Genomic DNA, 15,337 nt, shown 5'->3' on the forward strand with positions numbered 1-15,337 from the left:
GGATGAGGTTAATTAAAGATGGTAATTTCTCTGCAAGTGCAGGTGGCTGTCAGTCACAAACCAAAGTCGGAAAATGCAGCTACTCATATTAGGCACAAGGGCTTTGGATTGCAAGTTGCAGTCTTGATTAGTGGTTCTGGTGGAGCACTGAATTAAGTTGAGATGCCGGGTCAGATAAAGGAAACACAACACAACCTTGATTAGACTTTATTCAGAATACTCTGTCCATCTTTTGCTCCCTCATTTGGTGGGTGATCTTGAGCCTTTGGAAAAATGATCAGAGAAACTCCACAAGAATGATTGATTGATTGATATTTATTGTCACACGTACCGAAGTACAGTGAAAAGTATTTTCTGCGGCCAAAAGAGCATACACAGTACATACATAGTAGACAAAAGAATAGTCAACAGAGTACATTGAAAATGGTACATCAACAAATAGTAATTGGTTACAGTGCGAAACAAGGGCCAAACAAGAGCAGCATCGGGCTTCGTGAATAGTGTTCTGACAGGGAACAGATCAGTCCAAAGGAGAGTCGTTGAGTCTGGTAGCTTCCCAGCTTATCAGTAGGCTTAAAGAGTTAGGTCTGTCTGGTTTAGAAATGCGTATGTTCGGGTGATTTAATGGAAGTCTATAATGAAGGAATTAGATTGTTTGCATGTTTCGGGAGGAAATTAAGAATGTGGTGATTTTTAATATATTAATTAGATTGGGCGAGAACATGCACAGAAATTAAGGAAGGGAAGATTTTTTTATTTATTCTTTCACGGAATGTGGGCATTGCTGGTTAGGTCAGCATTTAGTACTCTTCCGTAATTGCCTTTGGGACGTCATAGTAAGCCGTCCCTTGGATGCTGCCGTTCATCTGGTTTAGGTACATCGACAACGCTTGCAATAGGTTGGATGTGAGGCAGAGAATAGTAAATCTTTGGACCAAATTGCTGGCTTGTGCTGATCGACATATCTTCAAGACAGAGCTGAACTGATTCATAACTGCAACAAAGATCGTATCTTGCCGAGGTAAGTATCAAATGATATAAGCAATGATTAATTTAATCTCCTGGTCTAGCTTTCTTTTCTTAGAGGGATCAGAGAATATTTTTCCAGAAGTTTTTCCTCAACTGGATTTAGGTTCATATCCCATTTTCATCCAGGAAATTGCATGGCATGTAGGAAGTATAGATTCTCTTGATGTGAACTGTATGAGACAAGCTAAGTGGACTTTCCCTGACAAACATATTTGTATGTTCATAACAACTTTCTGAACAAACCAAATATGGCCTGCATACTTAATTAATTAACTTGGGCTGGTTGATTTTCAGTATGTTTTATCCTGAGTTATGGACAGCAAGAGATGTGGGACAATGTTCTTCCCAATTCTCTCACCTCTCGGCTGACCGCAACAATGTGTATTTTTGAGAACAAGTGCTTGAACCCTTTTGAGTGCTGTGTCTGTACAGCACAGACACAAACAGGCTTTCTTGAAAGTTTAAAAATGTTTATTTCCAGAACTCAATGTGAACACAATACCCACTCCCCAAACACTCAGGCACCCAACACACATTATTTTCCAGAGATGTAGTATGTACTTAGATTGTTATTAGGCTAAAACAGAAACATGTCACTTTACATAATCATTAAGATGGTGGTTAAAAACGCTGCCGGCCTGAAGGATCCCTTGAAGACAAATGGAGTTTTAAACTTTCTGGCTTTGTGGATGAACCTCGAGCGAAGAATTATAATCTCGCAGGAAAACAAATTAACCCCTCCTCACTGCTTTTGATCCTTTTGAGGCAGGGTTCTTTCCTTTCTTTGGGAGTGGGACCTCTCTCTGAGTTGCTGGTCCTGGCTGCCTTGCTAGGTTGCTCTTGTGGATTAATAAGGTATTAGCTCCCTCTCCGGTGATGACGGAATCAACATGTTCTATTGTCCATACAGGGTTGAAGTTGATGTAATTGACACACAATGGGAAAATGTTGATGTCTCATCGGCGTTCCAGCTGTGGCCCACTTTATTGAATTACTTTATTTGAAATCTCATCTTTGTAGGGCCAGCAAATCTAGGAGCCATTGTCATTTTAAGTCCCTTGGATTGAAATGGTATGGGGTAATCGATCAGCACCCAGCAAAGCCTTTTATATTTTAAGTCACATCCCTGAAATATGTCAGACATTTCTATGCAGATACCACAAAATAAGTCACCTGACTTTCTGTAGTCTATTTTGTGAAGGTACAGTGTCATTATTTCATGTGGCTTTTTAAAAGTAAAGTCACCATATCCCTATATGCTTGACGGACACATAACATGACTGTAACATCATTTTGCAAACTCAAGGATAAAAGTATATTTCTTGGCACTTTTTTCTTTATTTCAAAATGAAAAAGCATAAAACACAATAGCAATCATTCACACACCTTCATCTCCATCTGCTCTTCCAAAAACACATTGTTACTTGTAACATTTGCTTATTTTACAATATGGGCAATATATTATCCCTTGGGATGAGACAAAAAATGCTTTTCTGTCCTTGGTCAGTAGGTAGCTGACCTTGGTAGCTAGGAATGCTGGTGAAAGAAACTTTCAACCTTTAAATCCTTATTGTGTGTTGTATTTCTACTTGCCTGTGCTTGTAGTACTTTGGGCATTTTAATACGGACAGCCTTTGTTGATTTTGAGCTGAGTGAAAAATCAAATTCGACACTTAGTATTTGAGAGGATTGGATTTCACAGGCTGCTGGAGAGATAGCTTTCCTGTCCCAACGAGCTTAGTATGCAAATTTCCATTACTGCTTTGTCTCTGGGTGTTGACAAGTTGCTTTGGCTCTAAGAACCTTAACCCCTTACCACTCTTTCCACAACACATTGGTTTAGCGGTTCAGTTTCAGGCTGTTGGTAATTCTTACTTCAAGGGTAACATAAGGTGTTAGACCGCCTTTCAGCCGAGGCAATGGACCTAGGCTCTCTCCTTGCTCCTGCACCTGTTCTTATTGGGGTTTAAATTTAGGTTACTAAGTCCAGATGGCCTGTGATTTGGATCTGCTTGTTTGAATGTTACGTGCACAGATCTGCACTGGCTTCATTTTCAGGCCTCCTGTGGTTTTCATAAGAGTATTTTAATTTTCCTCATACTAACTTCCTTCTTTCCTGCATTTCTGGGGTGACCTTTCTCCTGATCTGTCCCTCTAGGACTTTGCTATTTGTTCAGACTCCATTCCACTCACATGTGGTAACTTAATTACTTGAGGCATGCTCCTCACTTTCTGCTTCCTGACCTGGGAAGTTTGCTTGTCTCGATTTAATCTTTAAAGAAGGTATCTGCTAAGCACATCTCTGGCTCATTTCTCTCACTGTCTGTGGCTTTTACTTTAACATTTTTCCCAGTCCCTCCCAGCCAATATAAATTCTGACCGCTTTAACTCCACTTGTTTTCTCAACTCCTTGAGCCTCTGCTGCATTTTGCTTTTTAGCCTTTCTAGCATCTACAATTTCTGAGGATTTTCCAGAACCTTTGGGGATCACACTTTGCATCCAGCCAGGTCAGTACCCAATAAATGATCCACACTCTGCATGGGTAAGCCTGGTCACCCCCACTATTAATAACAGTGTAACCAATGGAACATCCAAACATTCTCCGGTAAGTCCCTTAACCAATCCTTTCGCATTAACTCTGCTTTCTAGTGAAAACTCTCCATCTCCTGCCGCAAACAAACAGTGTAAGCCACCAGTATCTCTTAGAATGCTTATCTCATTTCCTGGTTCCTTAGAAAAGCTATGGATCATTTTCTCTTTAAGCAAAAAAGCTTTTACAAACATTCAGGTCTGTAGCTGGTACTTGAACATAAACTTACAGACTGCCTTGTGGATTAATAAGGTATCAGCTCCTTTTCCAGCTAGTTTCATTAATGTGATGACAGTATCAATGTATTTCATTCTCACAGGACAATCCCCTCATCAGAGCACTTAGCCTAGTGAATACTTGTTGCATTCCCTCCAAAGCAAGTATATTCTTTCTGAAGTAAGAAGACCAAAACTTTAATAGTACTCCAGTGTGGTCTGCCCAAAGCCCTATATAATCGCAGCAATACTTCTTCCAATTTCTTTACTTATGTATGCCAAGGTTTTGCAACAAATGCTTCTATTTGCCTCTATAATGCTTGCTATATCTGCATATTAACTTTCTCTAATTTGTGCACAAGGACATTTAGACCTTTGTGAATACCACATTTCATAGTTGATTGTCACCATTTTGTTTATTAACCTGCCTGTATTCTTTTGCAGTCTCGTTGCAACTCCCTCAGAGCTTCCTTTCCAATTTAGCTTTGTACCATCTGCAAACTGACCTCTTTCATGTAAAGACTGGGTGAGTGTGCTTAACACTCAATTTGGCTCTGTTTCTTTACTTAGCTCTGGAGTCGTCAGGTATCGTTAAGATACCGCCACAAGTTCAAGGTGAAGTTCAAAGCAATAAAACCATACACCAATTAGTAAGTTCAAACAACTGAGTTTATTATAATACAATTATGATAACTACCCATGCACACGCTAAAAGGATTAAACTACTCCTGCCGCTAAATAAACTAATACTTATCTCGAAGGAACTGCCGGGTCAGGGAACAAGGCCTCTTGCTCTGCTCTGGTCTGCAGACTTCAGGTTGGTATAAGTTAAAAAGGGGTCAGGAGTGTCTATCTCTGGTAGCGATCGTTGTGAGACACTTACTCGCTGGCGGCTGCTGTCCCAAACCCTCTCCTCGCTCTCCTTCAAGGTCTTCTTGGCAAAAGCTGGTCGAGGTGCTGGTCCACAGAGGAGAGCTGGTCAAGGAGAGAGGAGGGCTGGACAAGAAGAATGAACCATGTGTGGGACCTGTTTTTTATAGGTCCCAGGGATCCGCACCCCTTTGGGCGCACTCCCTTACCTGCTTGGAATCGATTGGGTCTCTTCCCAATCGATATGTTTGAAACCCCCCCAATACTGAGGCTGTTCCTTAGCTACTGGGCGGGCTTTCAGGCTCTTTGTTTTCGAACACTGCTGGTGCCTGGGTGTCTGGTATCCTTTACAATGTTGCAGTTACTTACCCATTTGTGTCCATTGTTTCTGGAATCGTTCCATTAACATGCTAACTATCTCGGAGATTGCCTCATTAGTATGCGGAATGTTCGTTTCGGTGCTGTCTGCTTTCTTAGCAGGCAGAATCCACACCTGCTTGGTGCAGCCTGCTGGTACTGCAAGTATTGTCCATTTTATCCTATATGCTTTGCGTTCCTCCATTTTGTATTTAGGGAATGGCCAACTTCGGTGGCTACACTCACTCCTTGTGATCCTCATGAGAGATCATGAAGGATCACCTAACTACGGTGTCTTTGGGTCCCCTGAGCTCAGTGAGTTCCATGGCTTCTATTCTTTCCTCAACTATGGCAAAAAAAATTTAACTAACAATTTCTGATTGGCGCGATGTCAAAGGGGACATGCATTACCAATTCGAATCGGGAACCTCTAACTATCTCAATAAACTACTCTCATCTCATATTCAAAACATTCTACAACATTCTAAATCCTTACTCATTCATACAACAGCATCTTTATATTTCATTTTCTGACTCGGCAATCGAGCGCAGAACATTATAATACATCCGCAATAATCTTTATTTACAGATCGTATCAAAATTAAATCCTTTATTATACATAAAGGGATTGGGGGAATTGGTGGAATCCGAAAATGGGGGATTGTACTCTGTACACTGTTGAGGCCCGCGAGCGGTGGGCTGTCCTTCTCCATTTCCTCATCCTGAGGGTCTGGACTATGATACATAGGACTGCAATAACCAAGAATGATTCTATTACATATGACAAGTTGTACCATGTCAGAAATTTGGTACACCAGGTCGGGGTACTGTTACCATTGACTGGGCTGGGGTGGTCTGGGTTTGGGAGAAGTTAGCAAACGTTGTACTGTGGGAAAGGGGGTCCGCGTCCACGCGCAACCACACAGATGCCACAATAGCTAAAAACATAGCAATTCGAGTGCTCTTCATCTCTTCTCTTCTGAGATCTTGCTGTGCTGTTGCTTTGGTTCCTTTCCTGAACGTCCGAAAGCTAAGGGGATCAAGCATATTACCTGTTAGTGTTCAGCTTAATATCTTGACTTTAAGTATATCTGTCCTCTTGTTCCAATGTTCCCTTTATGATGGTCACCTCCATGTGACTCCTTCATTTTTTTTTCAAAAAGCGGATTTAGGACCAGACATATACTTATCTTAAACCAGTGCGAGCCGTCTCGCGGGGTGTTGAAATTTACCATCCCAAAATGTTCTTGGATGTAAATAGCATATGGAGTGGCGCCCGAAGGGCTACCTTAAACAAAATGAAACCAAGTTTTAGAAATGAAAGGTCGAATGAGTTGCGTATGGGCCACGACGGGTAGGAGTTGTATGGGATCCCTGGGTAGGCCGTGCTGTGCTGTACCCGAGCTTAGCTGACCAAAGTGGGTGGTCCTCAGACAGGGCGGGTCCTCAATGCCGTTTCTCCACTGCCTGAGCAACCTGAATCAAACTGGCAAGAATGTAGTCGTAGTGGAATTGCAGCCTCTATTCCCAGAATAGAGGGGCACCTAAAAAAGGGGGAGGAGCCAAGATGCTCCTTGTGAAAAGTTGAGCTGGGCTCCAGACATTTCAGATGAGTCAAGTTCTCAGAAATATCTGCGGACAAACTAACGTGCATGTGAGGTGGTCACAAGCTTTTCAGCTGAAAAGTAAGTGGCCAACCTCCAAATTAAACATTTAACAAACATACAAACAAACATACGTGCAGGTTCCATCAGAAAGGACAGCGCTTCTCTCAAGCGGCTCCTCTTTTTACATCATCTGGACACCTCACTTTTCTTCATTCTCTGCGAACAGGGTCGCAAAGGGGTTGCCGTGTCGAGAGTCAGACATTAAGTCATCCTCTTCTCCCAGATCCCATACCCTTGTATGGATCAGGCTTCAATCTTTGCATTGTGTGACCGGGGGTCACACTCATCGTTTCGGACAAGTCGCCAAGAATTATCCCTGTGCCAAATCGTGGGGTCTAAAATTGAAGGAGCGTTGTCGGGGTCGTCAGTGTTGGGTGGTGGGTTTGGGTGTGGGTCTGGATATTTAATGTAGGTGATCTCCATATCACTGTTGTCGGGGTCATAGTCGGTGAAGTGGGGGCTGTAGGGTGGGGTGCTGTGGCTGTCCTCAGTCTCACAGTCACTGTCTCTGCTGTGGCAGCTTGTGGGCGTTCTGGGGCGTGGTCTGGAGTCGGTGGGCGGAGTCGAGGTCGAGTCCTATGAGGAACTGGTCTGTGAGGAGGAGGGTGGAAATGTGTCTCTTGTGGGCGGGGCGAGGTGTTCTGCTGCATCTAGCAGGACATGGTGCGTGTGGTTTAACTGTGTTCCATAAGTCCATAAGCCTTTAGCTGGTTAATGTGAAACCACGCAGTCTTACCGTTGGGGTACTTTATCCAATATACCGAGGGGCTGATTTTGTCCGAAATTGAGTACGGGCCGGAAAATTTTGGAGCCAAAAACGTGCTGAGGTTATACACAGATAGCATAACCTGTTGCCCAACCTGAAATTCTGTGGGGTGGACATTTTTGTTGAAACAGGCCCTGCTCTGTTTCCGCCTTTTACCCAATTTTACTGCGGCTGCTAACTGTGCAGACCTTACAGTCTCAACTAATTCTTTTACTGCTTTCTCGTGTGTGAGGGCCGTCACTTCTGGGCTGGTCATGTCGAGTCCTAAAAGGAATTCTGATCCTTTCATAGGGCGTCCGGTCATGAGTGTTTGTGGGATGAAACCTGTAGATGATGAAACTGTATTTCGTATGAACATTAGTGCGAATGGGAGCACTGAATCCCAAGTCGAATTGTTCTCCTGTACCATCTTCCTAAGGGTCGATTTTAGGGTCCGATTCATGCGTTCTACTATCCCACTTGACTGAGGGTGATACGCAATGTGAAAATTCTGTTTTATTCCGAATATGGTCAGGACGTTCTTCATGACCCGTCCTGTAAAATGAGATCCCTGATCTGACTCTATACTTCTGGGGAGACCCCATCGCGTAAAGATGTGGTGGGTCAGCATCTTTGCAGCTGTCTTTGCTGTGTTGGTGCGTGAAGGGAATGCCTCTACCCATTTGGTAAAGGTATCTATGACCACCAGAACATATTTTTAGCCATTCCTGCAAGGGGGCAATGGTCCTATAAAATCGATCTGGAGGTTTGTCCAGGGGCCATTAACGGGGCGAGTGTGGCTGAGTTGTGCCTTCTTTGAATACCTCTCCGGGTTATTCTGTGCACAAATTAATCAATTCTCTATAGAGTGGGTTACATCTTGTCTTAAATTGGGCCACCAACAGAGTTGTCTAAGGTGTGTTGTGGTAGGGTCGATCCCTTGGTGTCCATGACCGTCATGGAACAAGGCAATCATTTGATTCCTGTCCTGTTCAGGAACCACATACAATTTATCTTTTATGATCACACCCTCATGTGTGGTCAAAGCGTGCTTGAATTTATCGTACTGAGCCACAAAGTTTCCTTTAAAAATGTCCCGGAGATTTTCGTCCTGCTTCTGTGCCTGTACTAAATCTTCTATCTCTGTCTGTGAGACCTGAACTGCACTCACAGGGGCGCTAGATTGGGGTGTCCAAAAGTGACCTCGCCTGGAACCTGCTTTGGCCAGTGCGTCGGCTTTTACATTTCCAGGGGGAGATGACCTATGATGACTTCTAACTTTGATAGTGCCATACGTCCTATCCTTTGCCTTCTCTAGGATATGGCGGAGTAATGGGGCTGATGGGAGGGGCTTCCCGTATAAACTGTCCGAATATATGTCTGCTGGGCTGGGGAACGAATCTGGGTGGTCCACTATATAAGCAATGGCCGTGAGCTCTGCTGCCTGCACGCCTAAGTGACCTGGTAGTTTTAATGCAATCTCTTCTAGTGCGCGACCCTGCGCATCTTCAACATAAATCCCGCATCCAGTGATGCGTTCTCCATCTAACACTGTGGATGAACAGTCTACATATATCTTTAAGGAGGCACACGTGTCTGTGTGCTGGGGGCTCTGGCTTGAATTCCCTATCTTCCTGGGGGGCGTCTTGGCAATGAATGGTCCTGTGTTGTGTAGGGGTGCTACTATCTCGCAATCATGGGGTTGTCCTGGATACTGTAGGTTGTCCGCTAAAAATGTGTGTGTCTTGGTCCGTTTAACTGTTATGTCCCGTCCTTGTAACAGTAGTGTCCACCTAGCTGCTCTTATCTGGTTCACTGAACCGTCTTTCAGTCGACCGTCTAAAAGTAACTGTGTGGGGGTGTGCTCGGTGAAAATGGTGATGGGATTGAGTCCGGTAATGTACGAGAAGTACTGAACTGTCCAAAATACTGCTAGTAGGTGCCTCTCGCAGGCTGAGAATCCCTGTTCTACGGGGTCTAAAAGTCTGGAGGCATAAGCCACTGGTCGTAGCTGTTCGTGCCGTTCCTGAAGGAGCACGGCCGAGAGGGTTAGATCGGTGCTAGCTACCTCTATTGCATAGGGGAGAGCTGGTCTGGAACTTGTAGCGCGGGTGCTGCGCTGAGGGCTTTCTTTAACTCTTCCACAGCCTCTGTATGCTGTGGAAGCCATTCCCAAGGGGCTCCTTTCTTAAGGTGGTCTGAAAGGGAGGCTGCCTTTGTCGCAAAACCATCGATATGGTTCCGACAGTACCCAACCAGTCCTAAAAACGACCGGAGGGCTGAAACATTCTGGGGAAGGGGCAATTTGACGATCGAGTCAATTCTTTTGAACTCGATCTCGTGTTTGCCGTGCGTGATGACTGTACCCAAATACATCACTTGATTCTCCAATATCTGGGCCTTTCTGGGGTTAACTTTACATCCAATGTTTTGTAAAATTTCCAGGAGCTCGGACAGAAGCGTGATGTACTCTGCCTTGGTGTCTGTCTGCAGTAATAGGTCGTCCACATACTGTACCAGACATTCGGGTCGGGAAAACTTTGCTAATCCATTTGCCAGCTGTCGGTGGAAAATAGAGGGTGAATTGTGGAATCCTTGTGGGAGGCATGTCCACATTTACTGCTGTCCTTTAAATGTGAAGGCAAATTTGTACTGGCACGCTTTTGCGAATGAGATTGACCAGAAGCCGTTGCTAATGTCCAATACCGTGAAATATTTGGAGTGGAGTCCCTGCTTGAGCATGGTCTCGGGACTTGTTGCTACCGTGGGGGCTACTGCTGGGGTTACTTTGTTGAGTTCCCGATAATCAATGGTCAGACGCCATGATCTGTCGGGCTTCCTCACTGGCCAAATAGGTGCATTATTAGTTGAGGCTACTGTCTAAGTACACCCTGCTCTAATATGCTCTCTATAACTTTTCCAATTTCTCCCTATGTTTCTAGGGGAAATCGGTACTGTCGCTGTGGTCTCGGGTCAGGTCCAGTAACTTGAACTTGTCCAGTCATTCTGCCGCAGTCGTGCCGGTGACTGGCAAATGCTGTCCTGTGTCGGTTCAAAACTGCCCTAACCTGTTTGTCCGTGCTAAGCGTGGTCGGGTCAAAACAATAGTCGCCTACGGCGCTAATCCTGTTTGTATACTCTCCTACTGTGAGAGTTGCGGGTGCTCTGTCTGATTTCGCCATTCTCCAGACACACTGATTGACTGGATCGAACGACAGGCTGTGGGCATTCATAAAATCAATACCCAGTATGTGCTCTGCTGTGCGGGGCAGATTAACTAATACAACGGGGTGTCTGGTGTAGATGTTCCCTAGCTGAATTGATACAGGGGCTGTAATGTGTCCCTGCTGTGAGTGACCTGTAAATCCGCTGAGTGTAATTGTGGATGTGGTGGGTCACGTGTCTGCCTGTGCTGTAGTGGAGGAATTAATGGTAGTGTGGGACCCTCCTGTGTCCCAAAGTAATTCTATGGGCTTCCCTCTAATCTTTGCTGTGACCACCAGTATTCCGGATCGGTCCCAGAGGGTGTCACAGACCCATGTGGGGGCGCCCGAGCACCGTCAGTCCGTCCCGTCCACATTGGTCTGTCCTGACTGCGTCTCTATACTATGGATTGGCTTTTCTTTGTTCCTGGTCAGAGTGCCTGTCTGCTGGCCTCTCTGAGATCTCTGTGGGCCTTTGCATTCCCAAGCAAAATGCCCTAGCTGTCATCAGTTGTAACATTCCTGTGATTTCTTGAGGGGGGCTGTTCTTTCCTTCGTTTACCCATGTGGGGTTTTGGTGCGCTCTTACTGCCTCTATATCTGCTGCAGCCTGAGCTTCTTCTGGGGTCTTTGCTTTAACCTTGCCTTGGACGGATTGTTCCCAAGCACGGGACAATCTTTTCAAAACCCATTTTTCATTATGGGCCTCTTCTGAGGGGTCATAACTGCTGCAGACATTCTGTCCTGCATCTGTGGCGTGGGAGATGATTGTGCGGGTCCGTTTAACCATATTATCGTGGGTTAAATGAGCACAGTCTAAATCGCCAAAAACGGCAGTGAAATGAATCCACAGCCTTCCTGCGAATGCTGTGGGATGCTCTGTCCTCTTCTGCCTACACTTATTTAGGCCTTCGACGGGGTCTCCTCTGTTGTACCCTATCGCGTCTAAAATAGATGTATGCATTTCCTCTAGTGTGCCTCCTCCAACATTCTGTGGGTCGGGGAGGGCTGCTACAACCGATGAGTCTAAACTCAAAACTGTGAGCTTCACTTGCTCTCGCTCATCCAGGCCGTACATGGTAGCCTGTTGCTTCACTCTTGTGAAAAATTGGTGGGGGTCTGCAGTGGGGAGGAACGGGGTGATTTTCTCACATGCGTCCCTTAGTTGTGTTACAGTTAAGGGGGTGGTGTAGGTGACGTCGGGTGCGCCTTCTGTGGTTGCCTTTCTTTGGGTGGTGACTGGGTTCATAGGTGCGGGTGCTATCTGATCTGTGGGGGGTTGGGGCGCTTTCCTTTTCTGTTGCGCTGCTGGTGCACATGTTCCCTGAACATAGCGCTGCGCGGTTTCGCTTAATTCTTGCCAATCTGGGGCATTTTCCTCATCTAATTGGGTTCCAAATGTCTCTCGGAACCCATTCTGTACAGAAAGCAGAGATTGCAGCTGCGCAATCTGCTTCCTACACTTCGCATGATCCACTGTGCTTTGCCTTTGCTCTGTGGTGGCAGCATGGAGTGCTCTTAAAGCTGCCTTTAGGTCAGAGCATTGCCTTTGCAGTGCCTCTACCTGCTTCTCTGAATCTTCCCTTATCAGAACTGTGCGCTGCACATCCTGATAGGCTTTCTCATACTGGGCTTGGGAACTGCTCAGATGGGCTAGACAAGACTGATGTGCCCTCTTGGCATCATCCACCTCTCTATCCTTCTCTGCCAGTCATTGTCTCAAACCTAGGTTTTCCTTTTCGATGTCCCTGACATCCACTTTACTCATCCTATTCCTTTCTTCTAATTCTTTGTGGAGCGTCTGAACGACCTCCTCTGTGCCTCGCAATTGTGCCAAGCAGGACACAATTGCCATTGGCTTGCGTGCTTTTCCTAAACTCTTCTTGTGAATTTGAGAAAGGTTCTCCCACCAAGTGTGTCCTATACTCCCGGGACCTGTCTCCTCATTCAAACAAAACTCACTCCAAAGGGGCCATCCTTTCCCTTTGAGGTATTTCCTGAGTTCCAGCTCCCATACAGGACACTGGCCTACTCTGCTACTGTTGGTCGCTGCGACCACGAACTGCTCTGGGTTCATGAGGCGTTCCATTGCCTGCATGGCCATTTTCTCTTTCTCTATGCTCTCTTAAATTTAGAACAAGTGATGATAAGGTAATGCTTTTAAATACGGGTACGGCTTTCGCTATGTTCCGATTATAAAACTCCCGACAGTTTGACGCAACAAAAATCTCTCGGTTTAACCTTACAACCCTGTTAGTTACGCATGCTAAAACACACTTCCGAATTATGACTATTGATTTGAACTCCTTGAACACTTGTGGTTTTTCCTTTTCCCAATTGGATTTCCAATTCAAATTTCTGGGTTCTCTCGGAGTGGGGGGGCCACTTCTAATCGAATCCCGTCTAGGATGTCGCCACTAAATGTTGCTCGTTCTGGGTGAGTGTGCTTAACACTCAATTTGGCTCTGTTTCTTTACTTAGCTCTGGAGTTGCCAGGTATCGTTAAGATACCGCCACAGGTTCAAGGTGAAGTTCAAAGCAATAAAACCATACACCAATTAGTAAGTTCAAACAACTGAGTTTATTATAATACAATTATAATAACTACCCATGCACACGCTAAAAGGATTAAACTATTCCTACCGCTAAATAAACTAATACTTATTTCGAAGGAACTGCCGGGTCAGGGAACAAGGCCTCTTGCTCTGCTCTGGTCTGCAGACTTCAGGTTGGTATAAGTTAAAAAGGGGTCAGGAGTGTCTATCTCTGGTAGCGATCGTTGTGAGACACTTACTCGCTGGCGGCTGCTGTCCCAAACCTCTCCTCGCTCTCCTTCAAGGTCTTCTTGGCAAAAGCTGGTCGAGGTGCTGGTCCACAGAGGAGAGCTGGTCAGGGAGAGAGGAGGGCTGGACAAGAAGAATGAACCATGTGTGGGACCTGTCTTTTATAGGTCCCAGGGATCCGCGTCCCTTTGGGCGGACTCCCTTACCTGCTTGGAATCGATTGGGTCTCTTCCCAATCGATATGTTTGAATCCCCCCCAATACTGAGGCTGTTCCTTAGCTACTGGGCGGGCTTTCAGGCTCTTTGTTTTCGAACACTGCTGGTGCCTGGGTGTCTGGTATCCTTTACAATGTTGCAGTTACTTACCCATTTGTGTCCATTGTCTCTGGAATCGTTCCATTAACATGCTAACTATCTCGGAGATTGCCTCATTAGTATGCGGAATGTTCGTTTCGGTGCTGTCTGCTTTCTTAGCAGGCAGAATCCACACCTGCTTAGTGCAGCCTGCTGGTGCTGCAAGTATTGTCCATTTTATCCTATATGCTTTGCGTTCCTCCATTTTGTATTTAGGGAATGGCCAACTTTGGTGGCTACAAGACAAAGAGTCAGACTTAAAATGCAGTGGGATATAGACATGACATAACCTATACACTAGCTGTATGCAGCATTTAATCTCTTTGAAATTTGCACATCATCAGTGCATAAACAGTCTAGGTAGAAAAACATATTGCTGCAATTTGTAGTACTGTTCTGGCAAGTTCCAGGATTGTTGACCACCCCACTAATAATTTCCAAATAAATCACTCTTAAACATTTGATTTTGTGCATGAATCATCAAAACAGATGACATTTTAAAAGTTTGATGAAGTTAGGGGTAATAAAGCAAGTACAAATTTATTGAATCGTAGATGAGCAAAGGATGATGTCAATGCCTTTGGCATAATTAATATTTGAAAAGCAAAGACACGGTTGTTAATGAGAACTTTGAAAATCATTTTGTGGCATGCAATTGCGTAATATTCAAGCAACTAAATTTAACCGGCAGAAAGAAGTGAATCGATTAATCTGCTAAGTGGAACCCGTACTACCTCCTGGATTCTTGTGAATATAAAAACTTGGACAATTAAATGTTCTTAAATCTTCAAAATTCTGACTGCATCCAAATTTACCAACGTTGACTCTCAAGGAAGCTTTCATCTGGGTACAGTTGAGAAAAATATTTAAGAATGAGCATCCATTTTCCTGATACACGTTCGTGTTGAATTTAGATACTCCTGTTTAATTCATAGAAAAAAATTGTGCGGTGCTACAAAGATGGAGCAAACAAAATGTTCACAACAAAGCCAATAGAAAAGCCAAGAACTCAGAGTGCATACAATTTGTGTCTGCAGTGGGGCAAGTCACTCCCTATCAAATACATGCACAGACATTTTGCCATTGGCCCATAACGTTTTAGCTCTCCGGCATCATATTTAGGGGGTACTCCAATGATGAGCTGAAGAATCCCTCTATGATGTTCCCATATTAGCGTTTACCTGGCAATTGTTCAGAAGTGTTAACATGATAAAATTCTGTTTGAAATAAAACAAAAAAGTGCTGGAAAGAATTGGCAGATCAAGGAGAGAAAAGTCAGAACAACATATACTGTTTGGTTCTGGGTGTCGGATCTACAAGAGTGCTTCCTGAATACGTGAAGAAGAAATAGCAATAAAAAAGGAAATTGACATTCAACAATGGAGAATGCCCTTTAGATAACCAAAGATCAAGGCCTAAGGTTTAATTTCTAAAACTGACACAGTAATCTGAAAGACTGAAGTATAAAAGGCAATTACGGAAGTTATTTAAAAGGTCTGAGGAAAATAAAAGTATGATGTCCA

General features: G+C 44.5%; 1 protein-coding gene across 7 annotated transcripts in view; it reads left to right on the forward strand.

The window, feature by feature from the left end:
- The window catches only part of LOC119971726 (diacylglycerol lipase-alpha-like), a 513,684-nt gene that overhangs the window by 468,222 nt on the left and 30,125 nt on the right, over window positions 1-15,337 (forward strand). The gene's annotated exons all lie outside the window — the stretch shown is intronic.

The sequence above is a fragment of the Scyliorhinus canicula genome, chromosome 9 (assembly GCF_902713615.1).
Source record: "Scyliorhinus canicula chromosome 9, sScyCan1.1, whole genome shotgun sequence".
NCBI lineage: Eukaryota > Metazoa > Chordata > Chondrichthyes > Carcharhiniformes > Scyliorhinidae > Scyliorhinus > Scyliorhinus canicula.